The sequence below is a fragment of the Camellia sinensis genome, chromosome 14 (assembly GCF_055761805.1).
Source record: "Camellia sinensis isolate YWXY chromosome 14, ASM5576180v1, whole genome shotgun sequence".
NCBI lineage: Eukaryota > Viridiplantae > Streptophyta > Magnoliopsida > Ericales > Theaceae > Camellia > Camellia sinensis.
Window position 1 is genome coordinate 122,216,121 of NC_138974.1, and position 21,216 is coordinate 122,237,336.

Consider the following 21,216-nt stretch of genomic DNA (forward strand, 5'->3'; position numbering starts at 1 on the left):
GGAATGGTCCCGAAACTCAAAACTAGGCACATGAATTGACTTATAGCTATACAAAGCACGTATTATTTGATCATGAAGTCTAAAGACAGAGCCAAGGCAGTCCCAAATCATGAACATTTCTAGTTCAAAGCATGGCCAAAAGATGCTACCAAGATGGACTAAAATAGCATGCAATTTTGACTAGCAAACATGGTTTACATGGCAAGTATAGGATGCACATGGAATCTCACCAAACCCGAAAAAATAAGTGAATAAAACATGTGAAAATAGGCCCAAATAACCACTGATATGCAACCATGGCATGCAAAAATGATGAGTTACTTTAGAGGGCCATGCAAGGAGTCATTAAGCACATGCAAGATAGACATTTGGCATGGCATAAAAAACTATGAAAATCAAATATGGTAGTCCCAAAACTCACCAAATTGACCCTGGAAAGTGACTCTAAAGCATGCAAAATAGGGTCTCTTTGGAAGGCCAAAATGACCACCCAACAAGTCAAGGTGAGAGGGGGTCACCCCCCTCTGATTTGGAGGCTCAAAACAGTGTCTTAGCCACTGAAAATCCACTGGATTTCAGTGGCTAGAAGGCCAAACAAAGCATGAAACAAGGGCTTAGGTGTAAGGCTCAAAATAGGAGACAATCAAGCATACAAGGAAGCATATGACCTCAAAAAAAAATTGAACCTTAAACAAACTTGAAGATGAGATTAAAACAAGATATTTTTCAGTTTATGACAACTCTCAAAAACAAATACAAGTAGGGCTAATCTATCATGCAAAAATGGCCCTATAAGAGAGAATAGAGACAAGGGACAGCAGATGGCCTCAAACAGTGAAGAACTCTTCAACAAAGTTGAAGAGGGGCTCAAAAAAGGGCACTTTATAGTTTTTGTCAAGCTTCGAAAATAATCACAAGCAGGCCTAAAATATCATGCAAGAAAAAGGCCTAAAAGAGGGATAAAGAGACAAGTGATAGCTTTTGGCCTCAAACAGAGAAGAGCCCTTCAAAAAATTTGAAGAGGGGCTCAAAAGAAGACATTTCACAGTTTATGACCAAGTCCGAAACAGCTCACAAATAACCTAAAATATCATGCAAAAAAAGGCCTAAAAGAGAGTTTAAACACAAAGGGTGAGGAGGAGACCTCAAACAGAGAAAGACCCTTAATCAAACATGGAGATGAGCACAAAATATGACTATTTACAATTCGGGTCGGAGCCCAAAAATGCAAGAAACAAAGGCTAAAATAGCATGCAAGATAGGGCAAGAAAGAGGGAAAATGGGACTCACCCTTGTAGAACCAAGCTTCAACAGCTTTTGGACTAGGTTTGGGAGCTCTTAGCCTCTGGAAAACAGCCTCAAGTTGATGGAATGGAGTGTGGAGGTGTTGTACTATGGATTGGTGCAAGAATCTTAGGGTTTTGAGGCTTGGAGTAGAGAGAGAGGGGGAGTTAATGCAAGAGGCTCAAAGCAATTTTTGTAACCCTGAAAAATGGAGCTGGGGGGCTAGTTTTATAGAGGAGAGGAGTGGAGAAAAGGGGGGAAAAATCAAATTCAAATTTCCCCCCAAAAGACCCCCCCTCGGATACAGGATCTGGGGGGAAAATAAGGGCATAGCTGGAAAGAACAAGGTGGGGGGGTCATAGCCGGCCAGGTTCAAAAGGTTCAGGTGGCCGGCCGGCCACCCCCCATGGTTGGCTGGCCAAGGGTCAAAAGGGTCAATGCAAATTGTTGGCCGGCCACCCCAAAAAGGTGGCCTCCCATGTGTGCACAACACAAATATGTGGTCAAAACCCAGAAAATGTGAACCAGGAGAGAGAAAAGCCAACTTTTTAGAGGGGTTCAAAAGGGTCAGAGACAATTACTGGCTGACCTATACATGTTGGTGGCCTCTCAGGTGTGTACAACACAAATATGGGGTTTAGGGCTAAAGAAAGTGGCCCGGGCTGGTCAACATTAGCTTTTTAGTGAGGAAAACGGGCGATGAAGAGCGATGAAGAAATAAAGATGGCTTTTCAGAACAATTGCTGGCGTCCCACCCTCCTACAAGCTTTCTAACAATGAAAATAAGGTCTCCACAAAAAATGAACCAAAACCGATGCAAAACGAAGGTTCAGGGGCTGAAACACGCAGTTCGGGGCCCCGGAAACTGGCTGTTAGGCACCGGAAGTGGAGTTCGACCACGAAGTTGGTCTCCCAGGCCACAGTGTCCCTCTAAAGGGAGGAAATAAGATGTGTACCAAAAACCGGAGCAAATGGAGGTGGTTAGGCAGTCCTGAACCGAGGCACACGGCCGACGGCTTCGAAAAATCAGAAACCGGGCTCCAAACGGAAAAAATGGCCTACGACCACGAAACATAGCCTACGACCACTAAGAGATGGTCTACGAGACCTCTCCCTTCCTTCGGAAAGAGAAAATGGAGAAAATGAGACCTGGTTTGCAAACCGAGGCAAAGCACGAAAGAGTCCGAAAATCAGGAGGCAAGGCTTGCAGCCGGGACTCTGAAACTTCTAAACGAGCACGATATGCAATATCACCGAGCGCTCAATCAATGACGTCTGAGTCTTAAGGTCGGTCAAAAATGGGGTGTCTACAGTTGCCCCTCTTTGACAGAACTCGGAAGTCATACGTGACGGGAGTGAATGTCAAAGCCCAGAGACGACCCATTTTTGACAAGGCCGAAGACTTAGACAAATAGGCGAGATAAACAGAGATGCGCCCGCAGGCGTGCCCGCAGGCAGGGGCAAAATGCAAGAAGTCGAAGGTGCCTCGATGATCATGCAAATGTAGCAAGCAGTAATGAAGCACATATTCATAATAGATGCAACAGTTTTAAGCAAGAATGCAAAGCAACAACTATATTTCATGCAGTTAAGAGTGCAGAGAATTATTCAATTCTCGCCACGTCTTACATGGAGAAGATACAATACCTGCGCGGTTCATCTGGTCACACCAGCCTTAAATGAACCGTACATACAATATCGTGCCCTGAAAAGAGAGACCCAATAAGCACAACATTGTTAACAACATGTTTTCAAAACGATATTGAATACAGACAATCGCGGCGTTGATAGAAAAGTGCATTGCAATGCGAGGAGTAACGCGCGTGACAACGTGGGTTAAGCATGAGGGTATGAAAACACCTGTGAAACGTGCACAACAGTATGGGTGGTGTGCATGAGAATGCAAGTGATGTGCATATCAATGCAGAACAAGTGTGAACTCGAATGCGAATTTGTCGTAAAACGACGATCAAAGAAATGCAAGTTTCTGATGAGGGCGACTCAATCGCGTCCTCCGGTTTACCTCCCAGAGGGGTCGCAACATGTTCAAAAAGGATACATCTCACTTTCGACGAGTAATGATGGGAAACGCATCGAAAGTTGAAGTTGAAGTTCCGGTAGAGCGGTTTCGCGACGGAAAGTGCATTTCTCTTGTACTTTTTCAGGTCCCGGGGACTCCAATCCTCCCCAAAATTTGCAGAGAGTTTGGTGGGCACCTGGGGAACACCACCGGCCAGCTTTATTTCCAAGGGGAGGCCACCGGCCAGGTTTGAGGGAGAGGGGTGGCTGGCCTGCCCGAAAAGGTGGTTGGCCGGCCACTTTTCCAAAACCGTGGGCAGTTTGGTCTTTTTGCCCTCATTTCTTTAAATCCATTCGGCCAAACACTTTTTCCTCACAACTTCAGCTCCGAAATTGCCTCCTCTACCTTCATAGAGCATTTTCCCTCTCAGATCTGTGCTCTATGTGCGTTTTCCAACGCCCCACGCAAGTTGTTTTCGCGAAATCTTTCAGTTTTCGTCACTTTGGACCGATTAAATTTTGATTTCGGTGCTTCTTTTCTCATTTTCACCTCTTGAGGTAAGTTTGTCTCAAAATTTGGAAGATTTCCTCGGGGGTTGACTTTTGTTGACTTTTTCATTTCCCGAGAGTTGACTTTTGTTGACTTTTTCCAATTTTGGCTCATTTTGCTCATTTTTGCTCATTTTTGCAGATTTTCTGAAATGGCTGGTCATTTCCCTCATGGTGGAGGTCCTCCAGGCGCCGGGGATGATCCTGATGTCATGGCTCTGCCTCCGAGGGTTCGCCTCTTCATACCCGAGAGGTATGACCCTCCGACACATGTGCTTCCCTAAGCAGTTTTCTACCATTTTACCAATTTCGATGATCAAGCACCCGGGGATCTTTTATTGCGGGAGCCGGAGTCCCACCTCTCCCATCAGGCACGAGAGGTACTTGCTTCGTCTTTTTACATTTCTGCAATGTATTTCGCATTTTTGTACGTTTCATGCCTCTTGCTATGCATATCTGCTCTTTTTAGCACGTAGCTTGTTTTGACGCTTAGCCCATGATACAGTATTCTGTTTGCATCTTGAACACATAGTTCAATCACTTGAATTTTTGAACATACAGTCCACACAGCACACACACTTGTTAGAAAGTTGAACACGCAGCCCAAACTTTGAATTTCCGAACACACAGCCTGAATGGAGGGTGCACACACAGCACACACTTGACAGAAGGTTGAGCACGCAGCCCAAACTTTGAATTTCTGAACACACAGCCCAGATTAAGGTGAACACGCAGCCCACTGTTTTTGAAATTTGAACACACAGCCTAAACACTTGACTTTTTGAACACACAGCCCAGATTGAGGGTGAACACGCAACCCACTGTTTTTAAAATTTGAACACACAGCCCAAACACTTGACGTCGAACACGCAGCCTGAACTTTGAGATGAACACGCAGCCCACTGATTTTGAAATCTGAGCACACAGCCCACACACTTGACTTTCTGAACACACAGCCCAGATTGAGGGTGAACACGCAGCCCACTAATTTTAAAATTTGAACACACAGCCCAAACACTTGACGTCGAACACGCAGCCTGAACTTTGAGATGAACACGCAGCCCACTGATTTTGAAATCTGAGCACACAACCCACACACTTGACTTTCTGAACACACAGTCCAGATTGAGGGTGAACACGCAGCCCACTAATTTTAAAATTTGAACACACAGCCCAAACACTTGACTTTCTGAACACACAGCCCAGATTGAGGGTGAACACGCAGCCCACTGATTTTAAAATTTGAACACACAGCCCAAACACTTGACTTTCTGAACACACAGCCCAGATTGAGGGTGAACACGCAGCCCACTGATTTTAAAATTTGAGCACACAGCCCACACACTTGACTTGCACGCGGCTCATTGCATTGTATCTGTTTTAGTTTGCGCATAGCTCATACATTTCATTTGCACACAGCTCATTTATTTCATTTTGAGACTGAATGTATGTATTCGTTCTGAATACAAGTGACCTCCCGTATAGCATGAGGATATGGCTCTGTTACGGCTAGAGAGTGGTATGCTGAGCTTCCGGAGGCTGTCCGGGATTTGGTTGACTTGGCAGGGTTTGGGTCCTTCTGCTCCGGGATATCACGTTGTCCGGCTAACAGGACACTGATGGGTGCTTTAGTGGAGAGATGGTGGGACACCACCAACTCTTTTCATTTCTCTGCCACTGGGGACATGACTATGACCCCATTTGACTTCGCCGTATTGACCGGCCTTGATATGGGAGGCTGGGTGATCCCGTATGATGAGGACATGGGCCAGTGGAAGGCCGCCTGGATCTACTTGTTGGGAGCTCGCCCGCCAGTTGACAGATCTTCGGGCAGGGTCCGATATACTTGGTTTTCCTCCCATTTCCGGAGGGTGGAGATGGAGCCTGAGACTCTTGAGGAGGTAGCCCAGTATACCAGCGGATTTTTGATGTTCCTCTTCGGGACTACTCTGTTCGCCGATAGAAGGAACACTGTCGGACTTTATCTTTTGAGTGCCCTAGTGGACCTATCACAGGTCCGGCGATATGACCGGGGTGGCGCTAGCCTGGCCACTCTTTATTGCTATATGAGCGCGACCTCCCGCGGACTGGGAAACATACTTGGCGGTTATTGGAGAGCCTGAGAGGTACTTTCTGCCCCCTTTGATTTACATTTCTCCTTTCATTCTCTGTACACAACACACACGGTACACTTTATATTTTGTATCTCTGTACTCTGCCCTCAGCATTCTGTATTTACAATTTGCACTCAGCATTCTATATTCTGATGGCTACTGCCCTGTTTTCCACAGCTATGGATCTATGCGTACTTCCCGACACTAGCCCCGGAGCTCGAGGTAGCGATGCCTCCTGTGACCCCTTACTCGCTGGTATTTGAGGGCCCATACCGGCCGAGACCTCGGGAGTCTCTTCTCTATCTACGGCAGTACTTTGACACAGTACGGCCATCAGAGGTATTGCAGAACTCTCAGTTCTTCATGTTTCCAATCTTTGATTTATCTTGCATATTTACGATTTCTGATCAGCTTATGCGTTGGTTACCCGTAGATCGCATGGCAGCCTTGGGCGCCTTTGGGTAGTGACCTCCGATTCCAGTTTGCCGGAGCTTGGGGTACCTCTCGATACAGGGTCCTGTTAGAGGGGCTGGTTGGCAGGGTCTGGTTTTTAGGGGAGTGCTTCCTGCGCCAGACATGGGGCTACCCCGTTCAGGACATTTCCTCAGCACCCCCAGACGACATGCGGACCGCTGATAGGCTCCCTCCCCAGGGTGTTATCGATGCCAGGTTGGGTACTGATGCATTTCTTCATCTGGAGCAGGGAAAGTATGCGACTTATCATCACACATACTTGATGCCTTCGTTGACGGGAGTCCGTACCCCGACGAGGAGATCCGCTGGTATGCCCTCATCGGGCCGGGCTCGGGCCGGGCTCGGGCCGCGGACGTCCCTTCCACTAGCAGGGCTGGTACATCCAGAGGTAGGGGTGGATTGGTTCCCCCGATTCCTCCGACTCATCAGCATCCTGGGTGGCCAGACATGCCGACCGAGCTGACGGGATGGCGATTCGGGACTCCCTACTCGATTCCGATAAAGCCTCCCATGTCTGACCAGAGATATGTCAGAGATCCTGATTCGCCGCCGGTATGCTTTACAGCTTTGATTTATCACTCAGATACTTGGACATTCATTCATTTACTGATATTTTGCATTTGTATCTACAGCCTCCGGTCGAGTATATGGATGAGATGCTCGGGATGATGGCCGCACTCGAGGGCATGGTCTTGCGGAGAGAGGCACAGTTGTCCATCATGGGTGTCCAGGTACTCTTTAATTTTCTTGCATTTATCATACTTCCGATGACATGCTGAACTTGATCATTTCACTGCATTGGTAGGTTGCCTGTGTAGAGCTCATCTGACACACACCACATTCATATACTGTATCTGCATACATCCTCATTTCATGTAGTTTGCTTGCATCTGTATCTGATACACACATTTGAGCTGATGTATTCAAACTGCACTTTTTATTTTCAGATGCCTCCAGTATATCAGCCACAGACTGGGCCATCCAGGCCTTCTCGGGGAGCCGGGCCATCTTGGCCTTCTCGCGGGGCCGGGAGAAGGGAGTCGTCCCGTAGACGCAGAGCACATATTGTAGAGGAGGAGCCTGGTGAGGAGGAAGAGGAAGAGGAGGAGCCTGGTGAGGAGGAGGAGGAGGAGGAGGAGGCTGCAGATCGTCAGTCAGAGACATCTGCTGACAGAGAGGAGGGTTCCGACCCTGGTTCCGGGAGTAGAGAGGAGGCTGAGGAGGATCCCGAGGATGACAGTTCCGACTCAGATGGTGCCGATGGTGCAGAGCCAGTTCCGCAGAAGAGGACGAAGAGGGCCTCTTATTCCGGCTCTTGAGAGCATTGGTGCAGCTGTTTCCTGCTTTATTTACCTTTTTACTAGTAGTTATAGCACATTGTACATTATTAGGCAGTTTTATTTTCTGTAAAACTTGTACCTTAGTTGTAAAATGTTGTAACAAAAGAAGCGTGATGGAATGAAATAGTTTTTTGAAAAAGTGTTGTACTTTATATTCTCAGCATCGCATCGCGTCATTTTGCACAAAAATGAGATTTGAACGGTAAATGTGCATTGTGTATTTGCCAAGTCAGGTAACGAACCGACACGACAAACTAAACAACCTATCTTACTAAGAAATAACAAAACCTCAGCAAGTTTACAACTCGATAAGCAAAACATAACAAAACTGATTAAACAAGGAGTAACAACCTTGACAAACAAAACTCGACAGCTCGACAAAACTTAAAAACTCGATAAACAAGGTGATTTCAACAAACAAAACAACAACTCGATAAGCAAAACAATAACTCGATAAGCAAGACTAAACACCAATTCAATAAACAAAACACATTTCGGACGATCTGGGTGATGGAACGCATCCGAAGCAGAGGGAAATGGAGGCCTTTGACACTCCCGATGCATGGACATGCTAGGAACTTTCTTCTAGAGGGTAGAACAGGACCAAAGACACAAATTGCAGCATGGCCGGCCACCTTTAGGAGCTGGCCGACCAGCTTTTTGCATTTGAGGGGAGAGGGGTGGCCGGCCTACCAGAAAAGGTGGCCGGCCGGCCACTTAGCTCAACAACCACCAGTTTTTCGACATGTGTCCCTCCGAACAGTGCCTTATCCCCTTTAAAGGTCCTAGCTCTGTGGCTCATTCATTTTATCTCGGTTTTGCACCAAAATGGAAGCGTTTCTTGTCGAAAATCTCACAGCTTGGATTGCTTCTTTAGACGGCTCGGAAAAGTTGAACTTCCGGGGCTTCGGCTTGAATGCACTATTCACGCTGAGCCGTACTCCGCTACACCTTCCCTTCCTTCATGCCGCGGCAAGGTTTTGGAACCCGGTAACACATGTCTTTAGCTTCGGCGGGCAAGAGGTATGTCCAACTTTCGAAGATTTTCAAGCTTTGATGGAATCTGAAAGTTATGAAGAGATCTTGCCTCAGTTTCGCTTTGGTCACGCCCAAGTTTTAGGGCGGATGTGTGGACTCACCACGTATGACGCTCGGTCTCTGATCTGTAATGGGGAACTAGACATCCTCGGATTGATTTATCGCTTTTCTGACGCCGGTGACCGTGGCGACCATCATTGGCAAGGTTTCCGACAACATGCCCTTTGCTTATGTATGCTATCTCACTTTCTGCTTGCGTCGGGCTTTGGTGGATCTAGCATTCGCCTGATTAAAGTTGCTCAAGGCTTGAAGGATGGAAAGAGTTGCATTGCGATGACACTGGCCGAGACGCTGATAGGCTTGGATGCTTTCCATCGCTGGGGGACGACCAGATTTGCGGGGAGTCCACTATTGCTGCAGGTAATGTTTCCCACCCAATCTCACATATGTATTGCTCACATCACTCGGCCTTCAGGCTCGATTTTTCTCACAAAACCCTTGTCTTACTTTTCTCTCATCGTACATCTCTCTATTCTTCATTCTCTCATTTTTCATCCTTCCCCAGGTATGGCTGATGGATAAATTGCAGGTTGTGGACTCTTGCCCAGTCTACTCAGCTCGCGGCTACTTCTTTCGCCAACGCCTAGTCGATGCCCTTGATGAGGGATGGTGGTTCAACTGGATGTGCAATTTGTCTGCAGATCGCATCACCTGGCGCTGCCCTTGGCTCAATCTCCCGGCAATGAGCTATAGCATGTTCCGGCAGACCGAGATCCAGTTGGTTGGTCTGACTCACTGTGTATTCTACTTTCCATTCCGGTTCCAACGCCAGTTCGATCATGATCAGACTTGCCCACCAGAGGGGATGGAGTATCCGGCTGCCTTCCCAGTTCGAGGTGCACAGCTTGCCCGATATGCCACAGCATGGAGGACGAGAGAACTCCTGGCCCCCGCTCCCACTTTCAGTTATACTTTGTCTGACGAGTGCTTGGATTGGCTCAATGAAGAGGCACAGATTGGGCCCAGCTCGGTATCAGAGGCTTCGACCATCTCTGGGAGGGGGTGCAGGGACACCTGACTTGACTATGCCCCGGATTTATTGCTTTATTAGTACTTCCAAGTTTTCTTTATGAATGTAATAAAAAAAAGCAACTTCGATTGTATGCAAGAGCAGGAGAACTCTGTCTTGAAATCAATGAAATTGAAGGTTATGGTACTGAAAATTTTCCGCTTTGGTCCAAAAATGGTCTTAGTTGTAGAAAGATTAATTTGAACAAAGTCAACTTTTATTAAAACTTTTCAAAACCATTTTCGATATGGATCAGAACTGGACACGCCTGAGATCTGTCACTGAGATGCACAACCCCAGATCCCTGCAACTGGAAAGTTGCCCCTAGCCTGAAGAGTACCGTGGCACTGCATGGTAACGGAAAGTTGCCCCTAGTCTGAAAAGCACTGCACCGGAGATTCCAATGGATGCTGGTAGACAAAGATGACTGAGATGATCAAATGGACAAAGTTGATCGAGGAAAAGTTTATGGCTGAACTTCAGGATGAAGTTGCCTACGTATCCCGATGATGGGAATCAAGCCTTACGTAGTTCAGGCTTAGGTTCACTCGAGTATTTTCACTCTCCTTTTACGCTCTAACTTTTGCCAAGGCCGCCCTTTGCGGGTTTTCAACCTTGCGAGCTCAGTTTTTATATTTTCCAATTTTTTTATGCTCTAACTTTTGCCTAGGTCGCCCTTTCGGGTTTTTGGCCTAGCGAGCCTCTCAGGGATAATATTTCTTCAACTTGTCCATATTGATCGGTTGTGAAAATTCTAGGCCATCTAGATCCATCAGAACCACAACTCCACCTGACCAAATAGACTTGATGATGTAGGGACCAGTCCAATTAGGTCTGAACTTGCCCCTTGGGTCGTGGATGGGAGCTCAGTTGTCCTTGAGCACCAAATCTCCTTCTTTTAGATTCCTGGACTTAACTTTCTTGTTGAAAGCCCGAGCAATTCTGCGCTGATAACCTTGAACATGGTACAGTGCTTTCAGTCTTCTCTCATCAAAGAGCATGAGTTCCTCAAATCTGCTCTGCTGCCAATCTGCTTCGGCTATTTGACACTCAGCCAATACTCGCAATGACGGAACCTCAATCTCGATAGGTAGAACGGCCTCCATCCCATAAACCAATGAATACGGAGTCGCTCCAGTAGAAGTTCTAATTGATGTCCTGTAGCCCCACAGAGCAAATGGTAGCTTATCTAGCCAATCCCGGTAGGTTTCCACCATCTTCTGCAGTATGTGTTTGATATTCTTGTTGGCGGCCTCAACCGCTCCGTTGGTTTGCGGCCGGTATGTGGATGACTTATGAAAAGCCACGTTGTATTTCACCAACAAGTCAATCACTTCCTTCTTGAAGTGGGAACCGTTATCCGAAATAATCTCGTTTGGGACCCCGTAGCGGCAGATGATGTTGTTTCTGATAAACTTCGCAACGTGCGACGCCTTCAACACGGCATATGATTGAGCCTCGACCCACTTTGTAAAGTAGTCTATCGCGACTAGGATGAACTCATGCCCATTCTACCCCTTCGGAGTGACAGCCCCGATCTCATCAATTCCCCAAACTGAAAATGGCCATGGCGAAGTCATGTTGTACAGCTTCGACGGTGGGATGTTCATGCGGTTTCCATGGATCTGACACTTGTGGCATCGCCGAACAAAACAGATACAATCCTCCTCCATGGTGGACCAGTAGTAACCCTGTCTGAGGATCTTCCGTGCTAGCATTACTCTGTTCATATGCGCACCGCATTCTCCTCCATGGATGGCCTCTATTAGGCGCTTCGATTCTTCGACATCGACACACAGTTTATGCATTCCCAGATGACCTCTCTTATACAGCTTACCCTCACAGATGATTAACTGAACGACCATTCTTCTGATTGCCCTTTTATCCTTGGCATTTACCCCTGGCGGATATGCTTCCTTCTTCAAGAAATTTCAAATGTCATAATACCAGGGGTTTTCGTCCTGAACCTCATCTATAGCAGCGATCGACTCATAGGCTGGCGCAAATTTCTGGTCAATGATGACTGGACGCATCCGGATTCCAAACGGGATGTCTATCATGGAAGATAGAGTTACTAAAGAATCTGTGAACCTGTTGTTCTCTCTTGGAAGATGAGCAAAGTTTAGCTTTTCAAACCGAGGAATTAACAAGTCCAAGGTCTGGTGATACATCATCATCTTTTCTTCTTTGACTTTCCAGTCTCCTTTTGCTTGAGACACAACAAGGTTCGAGTCACCGATGACGTCCAACCGTCTTGCCCCTAATTCTAGGGCTGCTTCTAGACCGGCAATGCATGCCTCATATTCTACTTCGTTGTTCGAGACTTTGAACCAGAGTTTGAAGGCTAGAGGGATACGGGAATTGTCGGGTGCTATCAGCAACACTCCTATCCCATACCCGTATTGATTTGACGCTCTGTCAAAGTACATCGTCCAATATTCGTCGTCGATGTGCAAAATAGCTTCATCTGGGAATAAGTACTCAATTGCTTCACCTCCTTCGACCGGATAATTGGCTAAGAACTCTGCCACTGCTCTTCCCTTGACTGACTTGCGTGTTACATATTTCAGATCAAATTCGGAGAGCAACAGCAGCCAACGAGCTAGCCTACCCGTAAGTGCTGGTTTCTCGAAAAGATATTTGATGGGATTGAGTCGTGAAACCAACATTACGGAGTGAGCTAACAGGTAGTGCCTCAGCTTCCTGGTAGCCCATACCAAAGCTAAGCAAGCCTTCTCCAACGGTGTGTAGCGAGTCTCATACTCTAGCATCTTCTTGCTCAGATAGTAGATAGCCCTTTCCACCTTGTTCTCTGATTCTTGTGCGAGCATACAGCCCATTGTGGTCTCAATCACTGAGAGGTACAATATCAACGGTTTCCCCGGCTCTGGCGGTGACAACACGGGCGGGTTCTGTAAATATTCCTTGATCTGTTCAAATGCAGCTTGGCATCGGCCGTCCCATTAGAATTTCTTGCCTTTCTTCAAGAGACCAAAAAGTGGTTCACAAGTCAAGGTTAATTTTGAGATAAACCGTCTTATGAATTGCACTTTACCCAGAAAGCCTCGCACCTCCTTTTCAGTCCTTGGTGGTGGCATTTCTAAGATGGTCTTGATTTTTGAAGGGTCGACCTCGATGCCCTTTTGTGTAATCAGAAACCCCAGCATTTTTCCCGCTGTAACACCGAACGTACACTTCTGAGGATTTAGCCGCAACCGAATTTCTCTGATCCTTTGAAAGAACTTTTGCAAGGCGGTGTAGTGGCCCTCTCTTTCTTTGGACTTGACAATCATGTCGTCCACGTACACCTCAACCTCTTTGTGGATCATGTCATGCAATATTGTAGTCGCGGCCCGTTGATAGGTAGCTCCAGCATTCTTTAACCCGAACGGCATCACTCTGTAGCAGTAGGTCCCCCACGGGGTGGTGAAAACAGTCTTCTCCCGGTCTTCGGGTGCCATCACTATCTGATTGTAGCTTGAGAAGCCATCCATGAACGAGAGCAAAACATGCCCCGCTGTGAAGTCCACTAACTCGTCAATATGCGGCAAGGGAAAGTCATCATTGGGACTAGCTCTGTTCAAATCTCTGAAATCCACGCATACCCTGATCCTACCATCTTTCTTCGGCACTGGGACGATGTTGGCCAACCAAGTCGGGTATTCGGATACCAGTAGGAAGCTCGCGTCGATTTGCTTGGTGACCTCTTCCTTAATCTTGAGAGCCCAGTCGAGGTGGGTCCTCCTGAGTTTCTGTTTAACGGGTCGGGTCTCAGGGTCAAGAGGGATCCGGTGCTGTACTATCTCAGGATCGATTCCAGGCATGTCTTCGTAGGACCACGCGAAAACATCTTTGAAATCTTTTAATAAAGCGACTAAGCGCTCGTGTTCCTCCAAAGACAACGTGGACCCGATCTGGACCAGTCGCGGGTCCTCCTCAGTACTGATATTTACTGTAGTGATTTCATCAACTAGGGGTTTAACAAATCTTTCCTGCTCTTGTTCAATTAAGTGTTGCAAAATCGGAGGAACTTCGTTCTCGTCGTTTTCGTCAAAATTTTGAAAGTCTGAGTTAATGCAATAAATCAAGGGTACAGAAAAGTACTCAGAAACCACAGCTACTTGATTCTCATTAAGCACATCCAAATCGTCCGATTCCTCGGTTACAACAGACTCAAAAGAGAAAGCAAAAGACGACCTAGACAAGACTGTGGCATCCGGGTTATCATCCCCAGGATTACCAGACTCAGACTCAGTCGAGCTGGAACCTGATTCCGACTCACAAGACTCGGTGGAATCAGATTCCGGCTCACTACCTGACTCGGTGCTGCTGGACAAAAATCCCTCTTCATACTGCCAAATGAGAGAGGGTGCGATAAATGCATCCAAAATAGTTACTGGCGGGCCCACAGCCGTTCCATTCTCGATCACGCATACCGAGAAGTTATCCCCCATGCACTCCTTGTCGATCGGAGGATCTGAAAAGTAGACACGCCAGCGCTACCCCCATTTCAAGTTCGGTGTCCTCAGACTGCACTTTCTTACACTGCTCAACCTCAGCTGATGGGTCTGTCTGCTCTTCGGCAACGTCATCCCCGGATAGTTGCAGGTCGAAAAAGATCTCAAAACCAGGCACGCGCTTCCTCTCCGCGTTCAGCCATGGCTCTGGGAAGCCACAAAATGGAAAGTCCTCCCCCTCCAGGACGAAGCGTCCGTTTAGGGTACCCTGAATGGGCCTATGCATCAACTCAAAAGGCTTCCCTGCCTTCTTTGCTCTGGCTCTCCCAGCCATCTCTTTACCCTTCCTCACCCAGTCCTCTTTGGTGGGCAGATAACCCAAGCCAAAGGTATGCGGATTGTGTGGCACTTCGGCCAATGCTGCGACGCCCTTCCGGCCGCTCTTTCCCAATCCCATCTCGGGGATGTGTTGAAGCTTGTTCATGAGGTATACAGATTGAGCATTGACATACACTTCCTCATTAACAGCCATGATGTTCTACACAATTCGGGCCTCAGCCAAAGTAAACCCTGATAAGAACAAATCCTCCGTGCCATGTTCGATTTCCAAGACTGGTGTAGACACTTCCGGCGGCGGATGGATTGACGAATTCCCAAAAACAATAGCTACCCCTTTCCCGTGAGGGTATTTCAACATCTGATGCAAGGTGGAAGAGACTGCCTTGACCTGGTGCAACCACGGTCGCCCTAAAAGTAGGTTAAAGGTTGCGGGAACGTCCAAGACATGGAATTCAATGTTGTGTTGTCCTGGGCTAACCTGGGTCTGAATTTTGATAGTCCCCATCACCTCCCTGCTTGTGTTATCATAGGCTCTGATCACTTGAGTAGTTGGCACGAAGTCCGCGAGCTTCAACCCGATTGCATATGCCGTCCTTGACGGGCACACGTTAATAGCGGATCCCGTGTCGACAAGAACCACTGGTACCCATTTGCCTTTACATTCCACCGAGATGTAGAGAGGTTTGTTGTGATTTGCGCCTTCAGGCGGTAGTTCTTTGTCAGAAAAGGTTAACATCGGGGAACCTCCTCCCGAAAAAACCAATCCAACTAGCTGCTCTGGTGTGGTGTCTATAGAAAGCTTGGCCTTGTTCATGGCTGAAAGGACAACCTGCCTGTGTACTTATGATGCCATAAGCAGTCCCCAAATAGAGATGTCTGCTTGTATCTTCTTTAACTATTTCAGTACAGCCTCTTCTTCGATTTGCTTTTCTTTTTGTCTCTCAGCTTCCTTATCCTTTTCGGATGCTTCTGGCTGGTCTAGGTGCGGGGGCTTGAAATATCGCCCACTTCTTGTCATATGATCGACCTCGTCGATATACCAGGTGTCGTCTGGCTGATTGCTCCCCCAATCCTCGTCTGTATAGGCAAGACATAAATCATCGTCTTCCCACCACATTCCGTCGGCGGCCGACAGACACCTGTCCGGCCCCGGTATGATCGTACTCGCAGTACCTTCAGCCCACATGCCCGCAGCGTCTTCTGTTCCTGTGCCCACAACACTTTTGGCCCCTTCACAGGCTTTTGCCTTCCCAATTCTCTCAGAATCCCAAAACTTTTCTTGTTCTGACTGCATCAGTGCAGTTTGTGGTTCAACTTTCTCTGCATCCACAATGTTCAAGTCCCGAGCGAAATTCTTCATACCGGCGCTCTCCGGCAATGTATTCTGACTTCTGGCCCTTCCGGCCACAATTGATACTCTCGCCCCTGTCGGGCCCTGTTCTGGTTGGAACTCTTCCACAATATCCGGTTGATCGTCCAGCCATCCGGTAACCTCTGTCGATTCCTCATAATCAAACCAGTTGACTGTCGCGCCCCCTGATTCTTGGTCATCAAAAAACTATAGGTTGGCAAAGTCCTCTTCTACAGCCGCCACGTCATCCGTTCCCTGCTCAAATCCGTCCCCTCGGATCGCACACAGCTCTGCCCTCTCTGTCAATTCAACACTTGGCTCAAACTGTCCTGTTGGTAGAATGTAATCACTTGGATCGTAGGCTTTCCCAGCGACACTCCCAGACTGCTCAAACCCTGGTTCAGTAATTCCATCCTCCTCTGAAATCTCCTCTGCTCTGTCTTCGATAGTCACCACCATTGGCTCGGGTTGGGTTCTGGAGATGTCTAACATGCATAAAAAGTCAGTGCAGTCAGGAAGGAGCACCTCCGGCTTAGGTAGATAGGAAGGAGTGATATAGATACTAGGATCGTAAGACACGACCCCAGTTTGGATAAAATTGACTCTTTTGGGAGGTAGAGCTTGGTTGTGTGCAGGGAGTGGGTTAGTTGTGACATTGGGTTTTTCTGGAGGTAGGATCACCTGTTTGTCAATGAGATCTTGAATCTCATGACGCAGTTGGAAACATTGGTCAGTGTCGTAACCATGTTGTTGGTGATATGCACAGTATTTGGCTGGGTTATGAGAGGGAGGGAGTGGATTTGGCAATGGCCTCGGCTCCGGGGGTTTTAGATGCCCTTTCCTGATTAATACCCCTAGAGCCTTGGATAGGGGCATATACAATGGGGTGAAGGTTCTTTGGCCACAAGGTTGGTATTTGGTTGTTTGGGTGTTACTTCCGGATGCACCGGAGAAAGGTGTGGCTGCCATGGGTCTTGGAAGTGGAGGGGGAATGGTGGTGACCATACTCACTTCCAAAGCCCTTGTAGTTGCAGCACCACTCGGGCCTGCATTGTTGTTACGGTTAAAGGTTCTTCTGGGCTGCTCTCTATCTTGGTCAATCAGACCCTGTTTCATTGCATCTTCAATTTGTACCCCCATCTCGTGCAGATCCTAAAAGGTAGGGAAAGGGAGTATAATCATTTTTTGCATCAGTTTTGGCTGGAGATTGCGCACAATCATCCTGATCTGGTCCTTATCGGTGGGCCTTAAAGTCATCATCGAGGCCTTCTACCGGGTCACGAAATCCGAGAAACTATCTTTGTGCTCCTGTCTTGTTGTTTTGAGATCACGAGTTGTAATCTTAATTTGGGTGTTGTAAGAGTATTGCGCAACAAAGGCCTCGGCCATTTCATCCCAACTTCGCTTGACATCATCCTCCAACTTCGCATACCAGATAGCAGCCACGCCCGACAGGGTCCGGCCGAATAGCGAAAGCTTCTGGGGTCTGGTGAGGCCCATTGGCCGTAATATATCTGAGAATAGCCAGAGGTGGACCATGGCATCACCAGATCCGTCGAAGTGATCGATCTGCGGCATTTTGAATCTATCCGACAACGTTACAGCCACGTCGGTATATCCGTCCTCGATATCCGGGATAGCTTTTACCCACTAGGATTTTTTGAATAGTTTCTCGAGCTTGCTCAATTTCAATGCTGTATGGTCTACCTCGAACTCGAAGGGAGAGTCCGGTTGATTGACGGGTGTAGGTGCCTTAGATAGCTGGGGCAGAATTGGGGGTGGAGCTGGCCCCGTTGGTATGTCCGTATCTGCCTGGACATTTGGTGCCTCCTCGGGTGCTGGGATTCTCGGTAGGAGAGGAACCAGGTGTGAAGCGGATGCCCCGGTTTGTTGTTTTAGCCTGGCAATTAATTCTGCTTGCTGGGCCATGATCTCGGCCTGTTGTTTGGCAAACTCATCCCGGCGAACAACGTCCTGCTGCATGGCTCTCATGGTCTTTTGCATCTGACGTATCATTTCTTCCATCCCGGCTATGTTCTGCTGACCCTGCCGACTGACTAGTATGTGTATCTCTATGGCAGAAACTGAGATCTCGGTCCGACTGTTTTCGGCTAGGGTAGACCACTGCTCTGGTAATCTCTGCTCAGACACACTGCGCTTTCTTGGCCTCTGTCTGATAACTGGGGGTAGAGAGTAAAACACTGGCTATCCGTCAACCAGATCCTTGGATCGATTGAGTCGGCGACCTCTTGTCCAGGGTGCTTGGGGAATATCTACTTGGTCGGAAGCAATTGTGCTAAAACTACCCTAGTAAAAAGATAAATAAAGCAATAAGGAAATAAACAGATAAACAGATAGCATATCAACTTAAAGTAAATGCACAACACATAGCTGGGCATAATCAACACACGGTCAATAAGCTGAACACACATTGTCCTCAATCACTGATCATTATCCCTAAATTACTGTCCCCAAAGACTGAATCTGATACCCGCAGATAACTGATTCTCAAACACTGACTGATGCCTGCAGGCCTGACGCCTCAAACTCGCAAACTGATATACGCAACCCCTGTAGAGACACACTCTGACAGCACATAACAGATAATTAAGAGCCAAAACACCCCTATGTTGCGGGAGGGTTTCCCTGTCCTATTTTGTCAGGAGCCAGGGTTTCACTACGCACGCAGCAGTTTCAAACAACCTATATCGGGTAAGCAACCTGTCCTAGTTTGGAATGGTCACTATGGATCTGAATATGCACTAGGTCGAATGGTCGAAAAGGGTGCCCCGGTAAAACCGGGGTTTGTGTTCCCATACTGGCAGAGCCCATAACCAGCCAGCCTTATGGTCATGCCTTGACAAGACAAGCCTCCGGCAAACCGTTCAGGAATAGTAGATGGCAAACACAGTGTCCTAGGCGCACCAATGCACATGCAATGCAAAGAAACACATAAGTGTAGTAAAAAATAGATATCATGAGTTCGAGTCAAGTTCTCTAAGTCCCCAGCAGAGTCGCCAGAAACTGTAGACGTCCCCGAACGCCCCGGGAGGGATGAGGTCCCGTTCTGTTCATTTGGGGTTCACTACAAGTTCGGACTCTCAAATTGTCACGGTTCTTAATCTGAACCAAAGAGTCCAAATCTGGCAAATCGTTTTGAGAAAACAGATTTTTTTGAAAGAAGTGCCAAACATGGACTGCTTTGCCAGATACAGAGTCGCCACCTAAATATTTTATTTTTGGGAAATTTAGGAAACCCTGACTCGTTGCCTAAGGCCACGTGTCTGTCATCACCAAAGTTGCCTCGGCTTAGGAACTTGGGTACGATTGGGGAAGGTCACTTCGTGAGCACCCCCGCTCGCCTGATCAAAGATCGGCCTCTACTATCCATGATATCTAGTTTTGAAAACTTTATGCGTTCTTATTACGATTATTAGCCTAGATTTACTATGTGATGCGCACAACATACAAGTATAGATTGGATCGTCTGAATTGGAACAAAACATTTCATGTTTATTTTTGAAAGTGGTTTGATGGTGCTAACCGCAAGTAGGCTAAGACGTGGATTTGCCACCCTCGGGTGGACTTAGAAAAATATGATTTTGCCACTATCTAGTGGGCTTAAAACTCACAGTCAATGCATTTATTCCAATTCAAATAATCCAACCTTCACCCACAGGCATTCAGGCAGTTATATCACATAAGCATATAGCCTCATGGTAAGCATGCTATCATGGCAGTCACTCACACACATGCAAGGATGCTAAAGCATAAACACTTACCAAGTACTCCAAGCCAAAACAAAAGCTATGTTAGAAATCCATGCATGATCCTAACTATGCAGAAATGCCTAATGTAACACATGCAAAATGCAACTAAGACAGGCTCAACTATTCTAAAGATGGAATGTGAAATGCTACAACTAACATGTATTCAACTTGGAATTGAGATACAAATGCAGTTAGTATGATGCGCCGAGCCCGGTGCATGCAAGACAGATGAATGAATGCAAACATGCTATCATACTGTATGCTAATTGAAACATGCCCTAATCTAACCATCATAAGCTGATAAATAAAAAGGAGAAAGACATGGGGTTGGAAGACATACATCACACACACGCACACTTATTACAACATTGCCCTCGCGCAGAGGGTCCGAAAGAATAATACAGTCCCAAATGAATAAATAATACAGTCCCGAATAAATAATTACAAAACCCTAATTAATTAACAAATTAATCTAGGAAAGCAGTAAATTGGCACGCAAATCCATGGACCGCCTCAGCTTTGTTCCAAATGATGGATGATGCATGCTTGAGTTGCCTTGCGCGGAAATCCATTGCGATGCCCCGGTTTGCCTCTGTTTGCAATTGTTCTTGGAATGCGTGCCAAACTCCGGAAGGCTGCTGATTCTTGATTTGCTGCAACAGAGAGCAACAAAGGGGCATGGCAAAGTATTTTCACATATGTATGCATGACTACTCTTTGGGGAGTGTAGTCCTCGATCCTCGTGCCACCAATCATGCATCTCGATGCATGATGGCCGAGGGGTCGAATTGCACAACTCAATATGAAATGAATGCACATGAAAACACAACAGGACCTAAACTCCATCATGACTGATCCGGAGTGTCGGCGACCGGGAATTGAGACACGTTCCGTCACTCGGAGTACGAAACGTCCCTCGTTTCTCGTGCTCGGGCTAACTCCTATCTCGAACACAATGTAATATACATGACATGCATGAATGCAATCCTAACATGTAACCTAGGATACACAATGCTATTAAATGGCATACACAATGCACGATGTAACGAGGCATACACAATGCTCTAACATACAACCTAGCATACACAATGCTATGGAATGAAATGGCATACGCAATGCACAATGGACTTACACTAACATGAGCGGACCTCAGCCACGCTCACATCAGTAGCCATTAGGTGAAAATGAGACTCTCGAAATGCGTGCACGCATGCACGCAAACCGAAGACCGAACCTAAGGCATGACATGCAACTATAACAAGGCATGGCAAGGCATGGAACAAGGTATGAAAACATGCAAATTTTAGTACTGAAATATGATACAAAATGGTCCCGAATCACGGAAATATGGCACCCGATGCATGGAATGGTCCCGAAACTCAAAAGTAGGCACATGAATTGACCTATAGCTA